Source organism: Melospiza georgiana, chromosome 2 (genome assembly GCF_028018845.1).
Source record: "Melospiza georgiana isolate bMelGeo1 chromosome 2, bMelGeo1.pri, whole genome shotgun sequence".
Classification (NCBI taxonomy): Eukaryota; Metazoa; Chordata; class Aves; order Passeriformes; family Passerellidae; genus Melospiza; species Melospiza georgiana.
The window spans coordinates 68,399,903-68,413,286 of NC_080431.1; the positions used below are offsets into that span (position 1 = coordinate 68,399,903).

Genomic DNA, 13,384 nt, shown 5'->3' on the forward strand with positions numbered 1-13,384 from the left:
CACAGATTTTTCAGCTGCTAAGCCACAGTTTTTCTTGCTTTTAGAAAATATTTTGTTTGGGTTTTATGCATCAGTGACTGATTCACTTGCCTTGACTGGTTTTTATCAACTGAGATAAGAATAAACAAGAAAATATAAGCAATATCCTAGAAAACTCATCATACTTCAGGATACTCAATACGATTAAAATAAAAAGAAATAAAACTTGGCAGACCTGACTAACTGAAGTAGACTGATGAATGCTGTCTTCATTTCGATGCACTGCTAGAGTGCTAGGCTCTGAATTGATAAAGTCTGAAGATAAGAAATCTTTGTAACTGATCTGAAAAGCTTGATTATCTAAAAAAAGAAAAAACCTACACCATTATATATTTTATAGATCTTCAAATGTTTTTGTAGAAAGTGAAAGAACTGCAAAACAAGCTTATTAGATAGTGTTGCAAACCATTGCATGTGGAAAAAAACTGATCTCGGGAATTATAGTTTTCAAATAATATTGCTCCTAGAAAGACGAAATATATGATTTTATGCACTGATATGTGTCCAAATGTAATATTTTAAAAACCAGATGTACTCAAAAAAAATTCTCTCTGGTGAGGATATCTCCATTTTATTCTGCATGAAAAGGCTACTTGGTCTGTTCAGCCTGGAGAAGAGGAGACTGATGGGAGACCTCACTGCATTCTGCGGCTTCTTTGTGAGGGGAAGAGTCTGGGCAGGCACTGATCTCTGCTCTGTGGTGACCAGCGACAGGATCTGAGACAGTAGCCTGCAGCTGAGTCAGGGCACGTTTGGGTCGGCTATGAGGAAATGTTCCTCACCCAGAGGGTGGTTGGGCCATAGAGCAGTGGTCACAACACCAGCCTAACAGAGTTCAAGAAGGATTTGGACAATGCTCTTGGGCTCATGGTGTGACTCTTGAGGATGGTCCTGCGTAGAGCCAAGAGCTGGACTTGAGGATCCTTGAGGGCCCCTTCCAACTGGTATTCTGTGATTCTGTAACAGGTTACTTTAGAAGATAATATATGATTGTTTGAAAACTGAATCACAAGAGGCCTACAGGAAGGATGGGAAGAGACTCGTTATCAGGAAGGCTAGTGACAGCACAAGGGGAAATGGTTTAAGCTGTGAAAGGGAGTAGGTTTATATTACATACTAGGAAGAAATTCATTACTGTGAGGATGTTAAGGCACTGTAACAGATTGCCCAGAGAAACTGTAGATGCCCCATTCCTGGAAGTATTTAAGGTCAGATCAGATGGGGCCTTTGAGCAAACCTCGTCCAGTGTAAGGTGTCCTGACAATGGCAGAGGGGTTGGTCCCTTCAAACCCAACCATTCTTTGTTTCTGTGATATTACTATAACAAGTCCCTAAAATACTCTATTTTCAAAATACTCATTAATTCAATACAGTGTTTTTTACTTTTATTCAATTAATGATTGAACATTTCAAGTCAAAACATAACCATAAGGATCATGGAGTTGAAGTCACATGATTTATTTGAATTTATCTGAGAAAATATTTTATTTAAATTTAATAAAGTAACTGTGATGCTGTGAAAATAAACATTTGAATTTCATTCCTTTTACTTCAAGGCTCAACAAATTTTATATATAATTCAGATCTATGTCTTCAAAAGATACTCTGTTTAATTTGGTCTCACATAATGTGGGAATAATTTTATATGGTAGTTTACAATCTTTCTTAAGTGATCTTCACAAAGCATGTTTATTTTCATGGTTTTGGTCTGATAAAAAGTTCATTTAAAACAGTCAGAGAATAGTTTTTCTTTGTCTCTTCTGTTTCTAATATTTTTTACTCTATACTCTTTTTGTAAATCTTTACCTCAGGGAAAGGTTTGGATATGTATTACGGTCACAGATTTAAGAGTGTATACAAAATAACAAAAAATAAAGATAAGCTTATGGGCTGCAAGTTTCATTGTAGGTCTTTCACTGTGTGATAAGGCAGTATGTGCACATCTTTCTCAAAGGCAGGTAAAGTGAGCAAGAAAGGTTTAGAGGCGGTGGATCTATTTAAGGACAAGTTGTATGGAAGAGCTGGGTGGAAGAGAGGGAGGGAGTTTAGATTAACAGTGTCATTTTCACTACGACTTCATATGCAGCCTTTCCTTCTTATTAGATTACCTTCTTATAACTTCACTCCAACAATTGAATAACTAGAACAGAATTTAGACACTTAGTGTCACACTTTTCAGAAAAAAAATTAAGATCACTATAATGGCATTTCTGTCTCAGTATTTTTTTTACCATTTTTATCCATAAAAATAGTTTTATAGGCTTTTCGTTTTGACAGTACTAGGTCAAGTTTTGCCATGTCTATATGCACATAACATATAGATATGATTTTCTTATATTTGTGGTATAACATGGTACAGTGTCAAATTTGTAGTATTCAAACTGCTCTAAAAACTACTTTATTTCAATATAATAGGATATTCTTGACCAATGTATAAAAAAATTGATTCTATTAAAAAAAATATATCATTGACTCCAAAATATGTTGCTTTGGAATCTTATCATGAAAGAAATAAAAAAGGGTCAATTTTAGACTAAGAAGAAAAGAAATGCCTAATTCTCCTGTGAAACTAGTATTTATCCCATTATTTAAATATCCTTTGTTCACATAGTACACAACTCTATCTTTTAGAGAACGTTGGCCAAAATATACAGCAAAGATCTTTCTCCTGAATGCTAACCTGGTGACCTAGAGTGAACTGCTGGCAACTCTGTTTGGCAGGATAAAGTACTTAAAGGATTGACTTTTCTAGTGAGAATTGAAAATACTCTCTTTCATTCCACTAGCTATGATTTTCTTACCAATATTTCTGTTCAACTTTTACATTCACTGACATATTTTATCTATGATCATTTCACTTTTTTTTTAACAGATCTGATTTTAATGAAGTAACCAAAGTTTTAGGATTCAATTAAAAATTAATGGCTGTTCCACTTTCCAATATCAGAGTATTACATGTTGTCAGACCTTATATAACCAGCTCTCAAACTAAGAAAAATTTTAAGAGTTCTTTCTCACATTTGTGGCACATCATGGCTAGTAATGATCATACACTAAGATTTTCTCCATTTCTCACACTTTAATTTCAATAGAGGAATATTCTTTCATTTGTGAGCCATAAAGGAGGCAAGAACAGGAAAAAAATGGAATTCAGAAGATGACTGAATAAAAGCTGACTTAAATTAACAGTCTTGCAGTCACTAATCAAAAGACAGAGTTAATCTCTGTTAATGAATGAAGATGGTTGAAATCTCATAGTAAAAAAGAAAAAAAAACCAAAAAAATGTTTATAAATGTAAAGCATTTAAGTAGAAGTGTCATTCCAGGCAGAAATTTATCCAAGGGGCACCTGTTTCATTATGGTATCTTCTGTAGTAATAATTTAATAATTTAGAAGAGAAAAAACTGAATTATCAGTGGAAGTTCTTACTGAATGAATTGTTAAGATTGCCATTCAAATATTTGGCCCACTTATGAGAGCTAATGGAAGGGCAAATTAAGTTATTTAGCCTGAAGATATATAAAAAATTCCAACTCAAAAAATCCATTCTGTCAGTGGATATTCATATTGTCAGGAAATCCATCCATTATTGTAAACATCACAGACAGCAAGTGCAGTGATTCAGATGGCAACATCTTTCCATTGGAAGATTCTGTTTTAGTTATTCTCAATAAATGTAACTAAGTGTCCATTCAGTCTATTGAGGATGCAGCAGGATATGGAAATAAAAAGCATGCTATAGAAGGTATTGAATAAGGACAAGGAAAGAGAGCCTGGAAGTGGTAACTGTGAGACAGAGGAACTGCAGGCAATTAAGCAGAATGTGTACATGGAGACTAAAATGGAGCTGGAAAGATGCTGCTGTCCTTTTTGATCAAACAGATGCTTTCAGTAAACAAGGAGAGTGGAAATGGGATCAGTAGCCTTATCAATAATAGGAGGGAGATCAGAAACCAGATGCAGGGTTGAGATATGACAGATACGAAGGCTGAGAAAAAGATTAGTCAGAGTGATGAATAGGAGACTGATCAGTTCTGGCTCCTCTAAGCATTTGGGAAAAGCAGCGCCCATTAAGCTCATATACAGCTCCCCAAATTACTGGATATTTTACACTAACCTCTCATGTCTTAGTTTTCCATTTATAAAAAGGAGATAGCAATATCTACTCAGTTCACGGGAACACTGTATAAATAAACGTATTAATGTTCATGAAGCACTTACATGCTGTAATGATGAGCACCATAAAAGGCTTCTGAGGAAATTAATTTCATCCTCAGAGTAGATTTTGAATAGTCTGAATTAATGAAGGCAGGGGGCTGTGCACTGAACAATAGAAAATAGAACACTGTTCAGTAAGTGCACAGTAATTCTTCTGTGACCCGAGTCTAGTGTGTCTAATATAAAATTTTAAAAAAAGAAAAAAAAAAGAAAAAAAAGAAAAAAACGCAAAATAAAAAAAAGAAGATTTTGTGACAATTCTATATTTCAGAACTCCAGCATTCAAGGCGAAATTCAGACTGTATAGACAATGATGGATCCCTCATCCTGTAGCTTGGATGTTTGACCTTGCAACTCTAAAAAAAATTACTGTAAGACTTATTGTATAGCTAGACACACAGTATATAAATTTCTGACTTAATGTATTGTGTTTTAATTAGTGTGGTAGGTATGTGGGTGGGCTCAGGATTTACATATTTATAGAACCCTGAGGAAATTTTTACATGTTCCCATGCTTGATGAGATATAGGGCTAAAACCTAATTAAAAGGTTTGTTTGGGGGATTTTTTTTGTTTAGCTCTGTATGTGCATGTGTGTGTGTTTGTATATGGAGACAGATTACAGTACATTTTATAGAAAGAATTTGCTTCTTTATATATATATATATATATACACACATCATAGCCTATGAAAACAACTTCTAAAGAGTGACATTTAAAACCAGTGCAGAAGAAACTGTAAGCTGCTAGATGTTGATGGCAGACATGAAAAAAACTACCCAATCTCACAGAATTTAAGACATTTAAGACTATAATGTTACAGAATTTGACAGTATCATCATATGGTGGTTATCTGCAAAGCCTTTTGATATTATCCTTGTCACCGGTCAGTTGACAACTGGAAATTATTTTGATTTTGTTTTCAAAATAATTACAAGAAATGACAAACAAATCAACAGTTGTATTACCATGATCATGATTTTGAATGCAAAATGCTAAAATAAAATATATAATTATTCAGTTGAGAATACAACTTCCGTGTTGACAAAACTTCCCATCTTGGCATCTTTAGATGGTTTAATTGGAGTTCTGCTGTGAACACTAGTGGAAACATCAAGAAGGACACAAGACAAATTTGTCTTGGAATTGCACGTTGTTGTAAAGTATAGTCACTGAAGTACTACATTTCACAGATGTTGGAACTAGTTTAAGTCTGGATTTACTCTTACATTGTTGTCTTCTCCCATTCCCAAAGTAAATGCAATTTTCTGTTACTGTTATCTCATGCTTCAAGATGCTCAGTCCTTATAGAAAACCTAACATAGGCAGCCATTGAAGTTGAGGTCGTATGTAGATTAACTTTAATTTTATCCCACTATCTCTTATTTTTAATTTTTAGTTATTTAACTAAAAAACTTGTATGTATTCTCTTTCATTTCCTTTGCCAGGCAAACTCAACTTGACTTCTCCTAATTCTCATTTTTCCCATGTGTTTCACAACCTTCCAGATGTTTTCTTTGATGATCAATCTCCTTCATTCATTGTAGGCTTCTATTCATAATAACACTTATAACACTAGTAACACTTCTTCAGTGTTATTAATTGAGGCAGAACTCAACTCTTTCCTAGAAGTTTTCCTCCATGAGTTCCAAAGTATCATCAAAAGTGACTCCACTGCATTTATGAAGAGTACAGTTCCTAAATCAGCTTAGATATCCTGTCTACTTCTCTCTTCTTCCGTTCCAGGCTTGTGCTGCTCTTTTCTTTGTACTATCACAAGTACTTGTGCCCCTGCACTTATAAACAGAAGAGTTACCAGTCAGACCACTTTACTTTTCAATGAGATCAGGAGCCTGATTTGTTTCTCAGGAAAGCCATAATACATCTCTGTCAGGATAAAGGAGGGATTAAAACGAGAGCAGGAATGTCATGGTAGCACCACAAATAGCGTGCAAGAAATTTCAAGTAAAACTTTTCATTTGAAAGAATTTGCAATAGTGGTCACTACTATAGGCTACACCTGGAAGGGTCTAATTAGAGAGATGATACAGTAATTTCCAAAAGTCAGTCTGAGATAGAACTTGTGAGGGAAATTTACAAAGTGTTGTCTGGTCTTGGCACAAAATTCTCCTTCAACCTTTTAAAATTTCTTCTGTTTAGTAATGCTGTTCTAAATTACTGTCATTTATATTTAAATGCCAAGTCTAATGATTCATTAGCATGATAGATTAGATTGTGAAGGATAGGTGAGATAGGTTATGGGCAGGTTAAACACCAGTCTCCCAGTCCTGCAGAGAAATGCACAATGCTAAAATGAGAAGTCAGTAGATGTACTATGCATCTTTAAATGATTGCTGTAATTACATTTCAAACTGTGTCTCTCTACATGACTGACTTCTATTAATTCTTCCAAAGAACAAGAAATATAAAATGTGTTGTGTAAAGTACATTTTCAGAGTAAAAGACTAAGCAGAACTTACACCTCAGAGTACTTTTTTGGCATCAAAACTTATGTAGCAATAAATAAATTTGACAAGATTAATAAATCTCATTTCTACTTAAATAGCTGGAAATAATCATAACTTTTTTTGTGTTTGATGGATATGAGGATCAATGAGATTGAAGTTATCCCTATGTGCGATTCAAATGGAATGAGATAATAAATGTTGCTCAATGGAGTACATCCAGAACTGATACCCCTTTCTGAAGCTAGTAACTTATCCTAACAAGTATCAAATCTGTGCTGTATTGATGTATAATCCCTAATCAGGGATCTGACCTCAGCTTTTCACACTGCCTGCATTCTAGTGCTATCATCCAAAAGAATAAATGTTAATTTTAATTAAGAATAAAAGATTTGCTGTATTAGATTATCTTGACTTTTCTTTCTCAATGTTGTCAAAATGTCCCTTTCAGGCTGAGGTGATGTATGATTTCACCACAGAAAATTCAAGGGGATGAAGTTAAGGAATGAGTGAGTTGTTTTTAAGGACAAAGAAGAACCAACTTCTTTTGAGAGAACAAGGAAAGTCTTATATCTTTGCCTTTCAGACAAAGATTTTATATAAACTAATATAGTGAAAGGTATAAAGAAATAATCTCCTGCACTGGATTTTCATTGCAGATAGTGTCACTGTATTGGAAGAGTACCTGGGATTCTTTGGTAGGACCACAGCCTTCTCCAAGGTAATTCTTGTAACATTTGGGTGTTAGCAGAATTGACTAGGGACTGTTCTCAAAAGAGAATTTAGAAGTACTCTGTGTCTTGGAAGGTAAATCAGCTTAGAATTATGGATGTGGAACTTTACATATGATTTGCTCTCAGTGCTAGGGAATGCTTAATTTACTAGCACAAAGAACCCCGTTTGGAAATGACAGGATACTGTTTTGAGAAAACACGGAAGATGAAATAATTTCTCCACTTTTCTCTTGTCTTTGTGAAAGAAAGCACCTGCTTTTGTAGATAGGAAAGGACTGGGCTTCCTTTGCTCTTTAATGTGTTCTAATGAAGAGGCAAGGTTTTTAAATGCTGATGTAGCAATGGAAAAATGGAAATTGACTGCAATTTTCAGACAGCTTCAAAAGCAGAACTGAAGGGACAGAAACATAGAGGCAGTCTATCAGAGCTGATCTTATGCTATTACAGACAGGCTGCTGTTGATAGGGTCAGGGGACCATTTCCAAAGGCATACCGTGGAAGGGGAGCTCCAGGAAATGAGTTGTTTATTTTTTTCCAAAGGTTTCACTGGACACCACTCCTGAATAAAGCTGGACTCCCAGAGGGTTTACTGTTTGGCAATACTCAATGATTTTTTTGGAAATTTGAACAACTTAAAATTCATTAATTTTGCCATTCTTTCAGAAAGAGTGGGTGCTGTCTTCACAGTTTTAGATGACCTGCTTATTTTACTGATTTCACCATACTTGTTTTCAGAATTGGATTCTGAAAGTGATTCTCACTATGTAAAGTGAGGTTGGAGGCAAATTTTAATTGAAGAATCACCATAGCCACAACAGAGAACCAAGATAGATATGTAATTTCCAACAGGAAAAGCTTTGAGAAATGCTGCTTAAAATGAGTTATAACGAGTTCCTCTATTTTTTATTCCTAAAGTTTATTATTCTAAGGTATTTATTCACTTAAAAAAAAAAAGAATCAAGAAATGAATGACAGAAGGCTTAATTAAACCCATTATGTGTCTGTCATGATGACACTGGCAACAAATCCATACAGATTGTTTCAAATCTTGCTTCAGGAAGTCTTATGTTTAACAACAACAAAGAGTTTAAGCATGTGCTGAATTTTAAGGACGTACATCACCGCACCAGCTTCAAAAGGATTATGCAAATACTTTAAGATGAAATGCCTTTTTAGACTAGAGCCAAAGTTCTTAGCATTTTGCACCACTGAACTTAGTTATATAAGTCGAATATTTCACTAAACAACAAAGTACCATCACAGCTAAAATTCAAACTATTTCATTTTCCAGACTTCTACTCTGACTGAAAAGATATTTTTCAACATTTTTATATGAAAAAAATATATATTTCAGTTAATTTATTTCCTGATCCTCTTAAAAAAAGAAAGGGCTAGATTGCAGAATTTGAAAGTAGATATGTGCGAGTGGTTTGAACATTTATTTAGGAAATTGTGGCTGGAAAGAGCAGCTGAAACTGTTTGACAAATTCACATTAATTTCAAATTCACCTAATGATACTCTTAAATTAATTAATTATTAATGAATAAAATGGAAACAGTTCTACAGAAAATTTACTTTTTCTGGCATTTACACATGACTTTCAGGTGCCTTTTAAGCATATATTTTCTGAAGAGAGCATATTGAGATAGTGAAGAAAACAATCCAAAATATTGCAGTGCAAGTCACTGTTGTATGTGTAATTACTCTTAACTGATACAGTAACATTCTTCACACAACTGTGATGCTTTCAGAACAGAGCAGTCACAAACTTAAAAGTTTATCACTGGATGATCAGGGACACTTTTGAAACTGAACGTATAACAACCTGCATTTTGATTTCTTTTCTCACTTCAGTTTTCACCTTTCGTTTACAGTACCAATAACTGTTTAGATTGATATGATTTTGAAGTAAATGTTGCTATCGTAATGCCATTTTGTAATTGTGCATCTTCTGGAGTGAACATGAGAAACAAAGGCTTTTCTCAACTCTAGAGGGTGTAAATAAATCAACTCTTTATAAATTAATGCTAGGAAATTTTGATATATACCCAATAAGGTATCCAGGGAGCAGGATGGCAGGAAAGAAACATAGGTGATTAAATTAATTTCTTAGTAGGTGAAGTCAATTAAAAGGTTGGCAAAAGTGTGCTGTGATAGAATGGGCAATGTGCAGGCTGTCTCCTCAGGAAACCATTGATTTATATGTCTGCAGCATGGGTGACTTCTTATTCTGTACATCACTGGTCAGTCATCGTAGATCATCCATTGGAAAAGGACATTTAAATTAAATCTAATCAATACCCTTCACTGTAGATTAAAGGGAATAAAACAGATTTAGTAAAAGAAAAAAGGAAGTGATGCAAAGAAGTCAGTGACAATTGGATTAATAAAATCGCAGTGAGGTATTCCATAAATGACAGGTGAGAACATTAAGTTTTTAGTCCAGACTGTAAATATCACTGAGATGGTAGGCTTGTGAAAGGTTGAATAAGCCACAGATTAAAGAAAGAAATTTTGTTTTATGACCTAATGGAATATAAATATTGTACATGTAGCAAAGGTAAGCACAAAATACATCTGGTATTGTAGCCAAAGTTATTAGGACACTGCTCCAAAGAGAAGCTATGGAACCACATGCAAAAATATGCAGTTGCTTTGCAGTAAGGCAGATAGACTAAGTCAAGCTGAAATATATATATATATTTTTTCAATTATGCATTAGATTTTGTTTTTATTGAAAAGATATACTTTTAATTTAATTTACAGCATGCAGTAGTTTTCTTTTCTCTTTTTTTTGCTTGCTCTCTAAAAATAGCATAAACCAGCATGACCTTGGGCATGAGACATCATAGGAAATGCAAAGAAAAAGAAAAGAGAGAACTTCTATTGAGTTTAAATCTTCATAAGTATTTGCTGTGGTAGTTTAAAATTTCAGGCAGACCTTTAACTGCACATAACTGGTCTTCCAATTTTGCTCCATAAAAATAACCAGTGATAGAGTGGGCTATTTCAAATATTATATCTCTAAACATATACAGAGTAATGTTCACTTTATATCTCTTTCTTTTTCAAGTCCAAAGACATGATATAAGTATCTCAAAGTATTTCCCATTTTAACTGTGCACGCATATGCAAATGATATAGTACATAAACATTTTTATTTGCAATGCATTTTTATTTGCAGTGCTGAATTACATGATAATAACCATAGCAACAGGGCTTTTGGCCATGGAATTGGGAGAGAACTAAGGGCCAGTGTAATAAACACGCTCTCCTTTTTCCGGTTTCATGATATTTTTACATAGGCACCTTAGAGTACATTCTTTGTCCTTAAAAGGGTGTCAAAGACCTTGGTTAATGATCTCTGCTCCAGTTTGAGCTGCATGCCATTTCTCTTTTTAATCAGAAGAACAACTTTGAAGTTGGAAAGAGGTAACTATTTTCCACAGAGGTACAACCAATTGTTTGAATTGCATTCAAACAATTACATGAACTTAATTTTTGGGTATTTTTTTCCGGTGAAAGTGGTAAGTTTCTAAGCTTTTGGAATCAATATCCATGGTTTTCAGCAATGAAAAAGAAAATGAAGGCCATTATGTGTAGCTCTCTGTCTCATAGTCAGAAATGGCTTTGCTTTTCCTTGGTATTATAGATAATCCTTCAAGCCATTGGATCCCAGTAAAACTGTAGAGCATCAATTACTTTAATTAATTTAAGGTTAGGACATTTTCTTAAAAAATCTATTCCAATGTTTTACTTTCTGTCTTACTGAAATCAACTGGACACATGCAGGCCAGCTGTTAACAGGAAATACTTCTCTATAAAGGTGGTGAGGCACTGGAAGAAGTGGCCCTTGGATCTGACTTAAAACAATTTTTCCATGATACAAGCCTCTGGTACGTTAGTATGAGCTTACAGTATGGTGATATCATTTAACTTGAATTAATTTAAACAATACTAAAATATGAGATGCATAATGCAAATATTATTTCAACATGAATACCAACTATTTGAGGTCAGGGAATTGAAGAAGCATTAAAACAGGATCAGAAGAGAAAGTATCATGCCACATAGAAATTAAACTACAAATACACATTGAACTTGAAATTGCTCTTGTGAACAAGTTTCTCACAAACTCTTCTAAAAGAGCTTCAATCAGTTACTACTCTAACTGTAAAATATTAGAAATATTTTTATGTCCTTATAACAGCTTTTTCTCTGATGCAAGTCCTGCAACATTATTTACTATACTTCAGCACTTCGAAATAGCATTCTGCCATTAAACTTTCCTAAGAAACTTACATAACTATTTCCAAATACTTTAATGAAGAGAAATCACATTCCAGACATTAAAATGTAATAATTTTGATACCTGTAAAAGTAGGTGTGTAAGATAATACAAACTTAAAAATCCAATGAAAATAAACCCTTGAAACAAAATCGCTTCTTTTTTTTTTTTTTGGTCACTTAGTTTATCTAAATTGATTTTAATGGAGAAGGTAATAATATGGGGGGCCTGAATTAACTACTGGATGTGGATGCAGCTATTGAAACTCAGAGGTCTTCAATTGTTGAAATTCAAAGGTCTTCAATTGTTTGAATTTCAGGTCTCACTTTCCCCCTATTTTTTTTCCAATTGGAGTTTAAATAGCCACGTCTTAGCCCTACTCTTGACCTGGGAACAGAAATCCGAGGTTCAGACTGTGGAACCATGTATTTTTACCATTGGTTGGGTTCTCTAACCAAGAGATTTGTTGTAGGATAATTTTCTTGTCTAAAAGATAAAATGCAGCACAATTTTCTCTGAAGCTACATTTAAGACTGAAGTCCAACAATACCATGATACTCTTGTGGTGCTCAGAGTTTTAAACATGCTGCCCTGGCATGAGAAAATTTTTAAAAATGTCATTATTCTTCCCAGCTCAGAAGTAGGTGGATAGTACCATGATCTCCTAATAAATACCTTGACGTTGGATGCAGCAGATAATAATTAAGCAGTAAATTAAAGAAGTCTGACCTGACCAGGGAGGGGTGGATCAAGGGAAGATCAGACCTCACTGCTGAGTTGCTGACAACCCCAGATGTGTTAGTAGACATGCAGTTGGCAACTTCTCCTTAAACCCATTTTTCCAGCTGTGGCCGTATGAAGATGTGCCTCATATTTAACGGGATTGTCTTATTTTCTGCGGGATCTGAGAAACTAGCATGGAGCTCGTTTTGCACTCCTCCTCTTAAAAACCACTTATGGTGGGATTTATCTAGATAAACTAATAAAATTATGTTGGATTTTTTCCTATAAAGTGCTGAGGGGAATTTAGGGTTGAAGGGAAATCCCTGTTTTTCCTGCTAGTATTTTTGAATATAGAGCATCCTATTGATAGACCATAGTGTTTACTTGGGATCATGAACTATTGATAGCTTCTGAGAAGTATATTGTAGTGAATGATTACAAAAGCTAAGTCATTTTTGGTTTCCATTAACGAGTATAAAAACCTCTTCAGTTTTATATTGTATGAAAGGATATGTATGCAAAAACAAGGACATAAACCATATATATTTATATACATATATACATGAAAAAAAGCAGTTAAGGTGCATCCTATTCAATAGATATATGGGCACTTTATCTCATTCTATTCCTAAGTTTATAGTTCTTTCTTTCCTGCTAAGAGAGTTTTGCAAAATGATAGATGTTTCAGGAAACTACCAATGAGTGAAACACATCACTGCAGATTATTCAAGTATGCCATTAAAGTACAGCCTTTGGGATCATGTACTACAGTTATTTTCCCTGATGATTCTATTTTAAAAGTAACAAGTCTACAGAAAATAACTATCTTCCACTAAGTATTTTATGTCTAATTTTGAGATTCTAGCTCAACAATGTCTGTGTCACTTGTATAACATATTCAAATTACAACTTAATG

At 34.2% G+C, this 13,384-nt stretch overlaps 1 protein-coding gene across 6 annotated transcripts in view; it reads right to left on the reverse strand.

The window, feature by feature from the left end:
• CNTN5 (contactin 5) overlaps positions 1–13,384 on the reverse strand; it is a 610,938-nt gene that overhangs the window by 205,089 nt on the left and 392,465 nt on the right. The window lies entirely within an intron of this gene.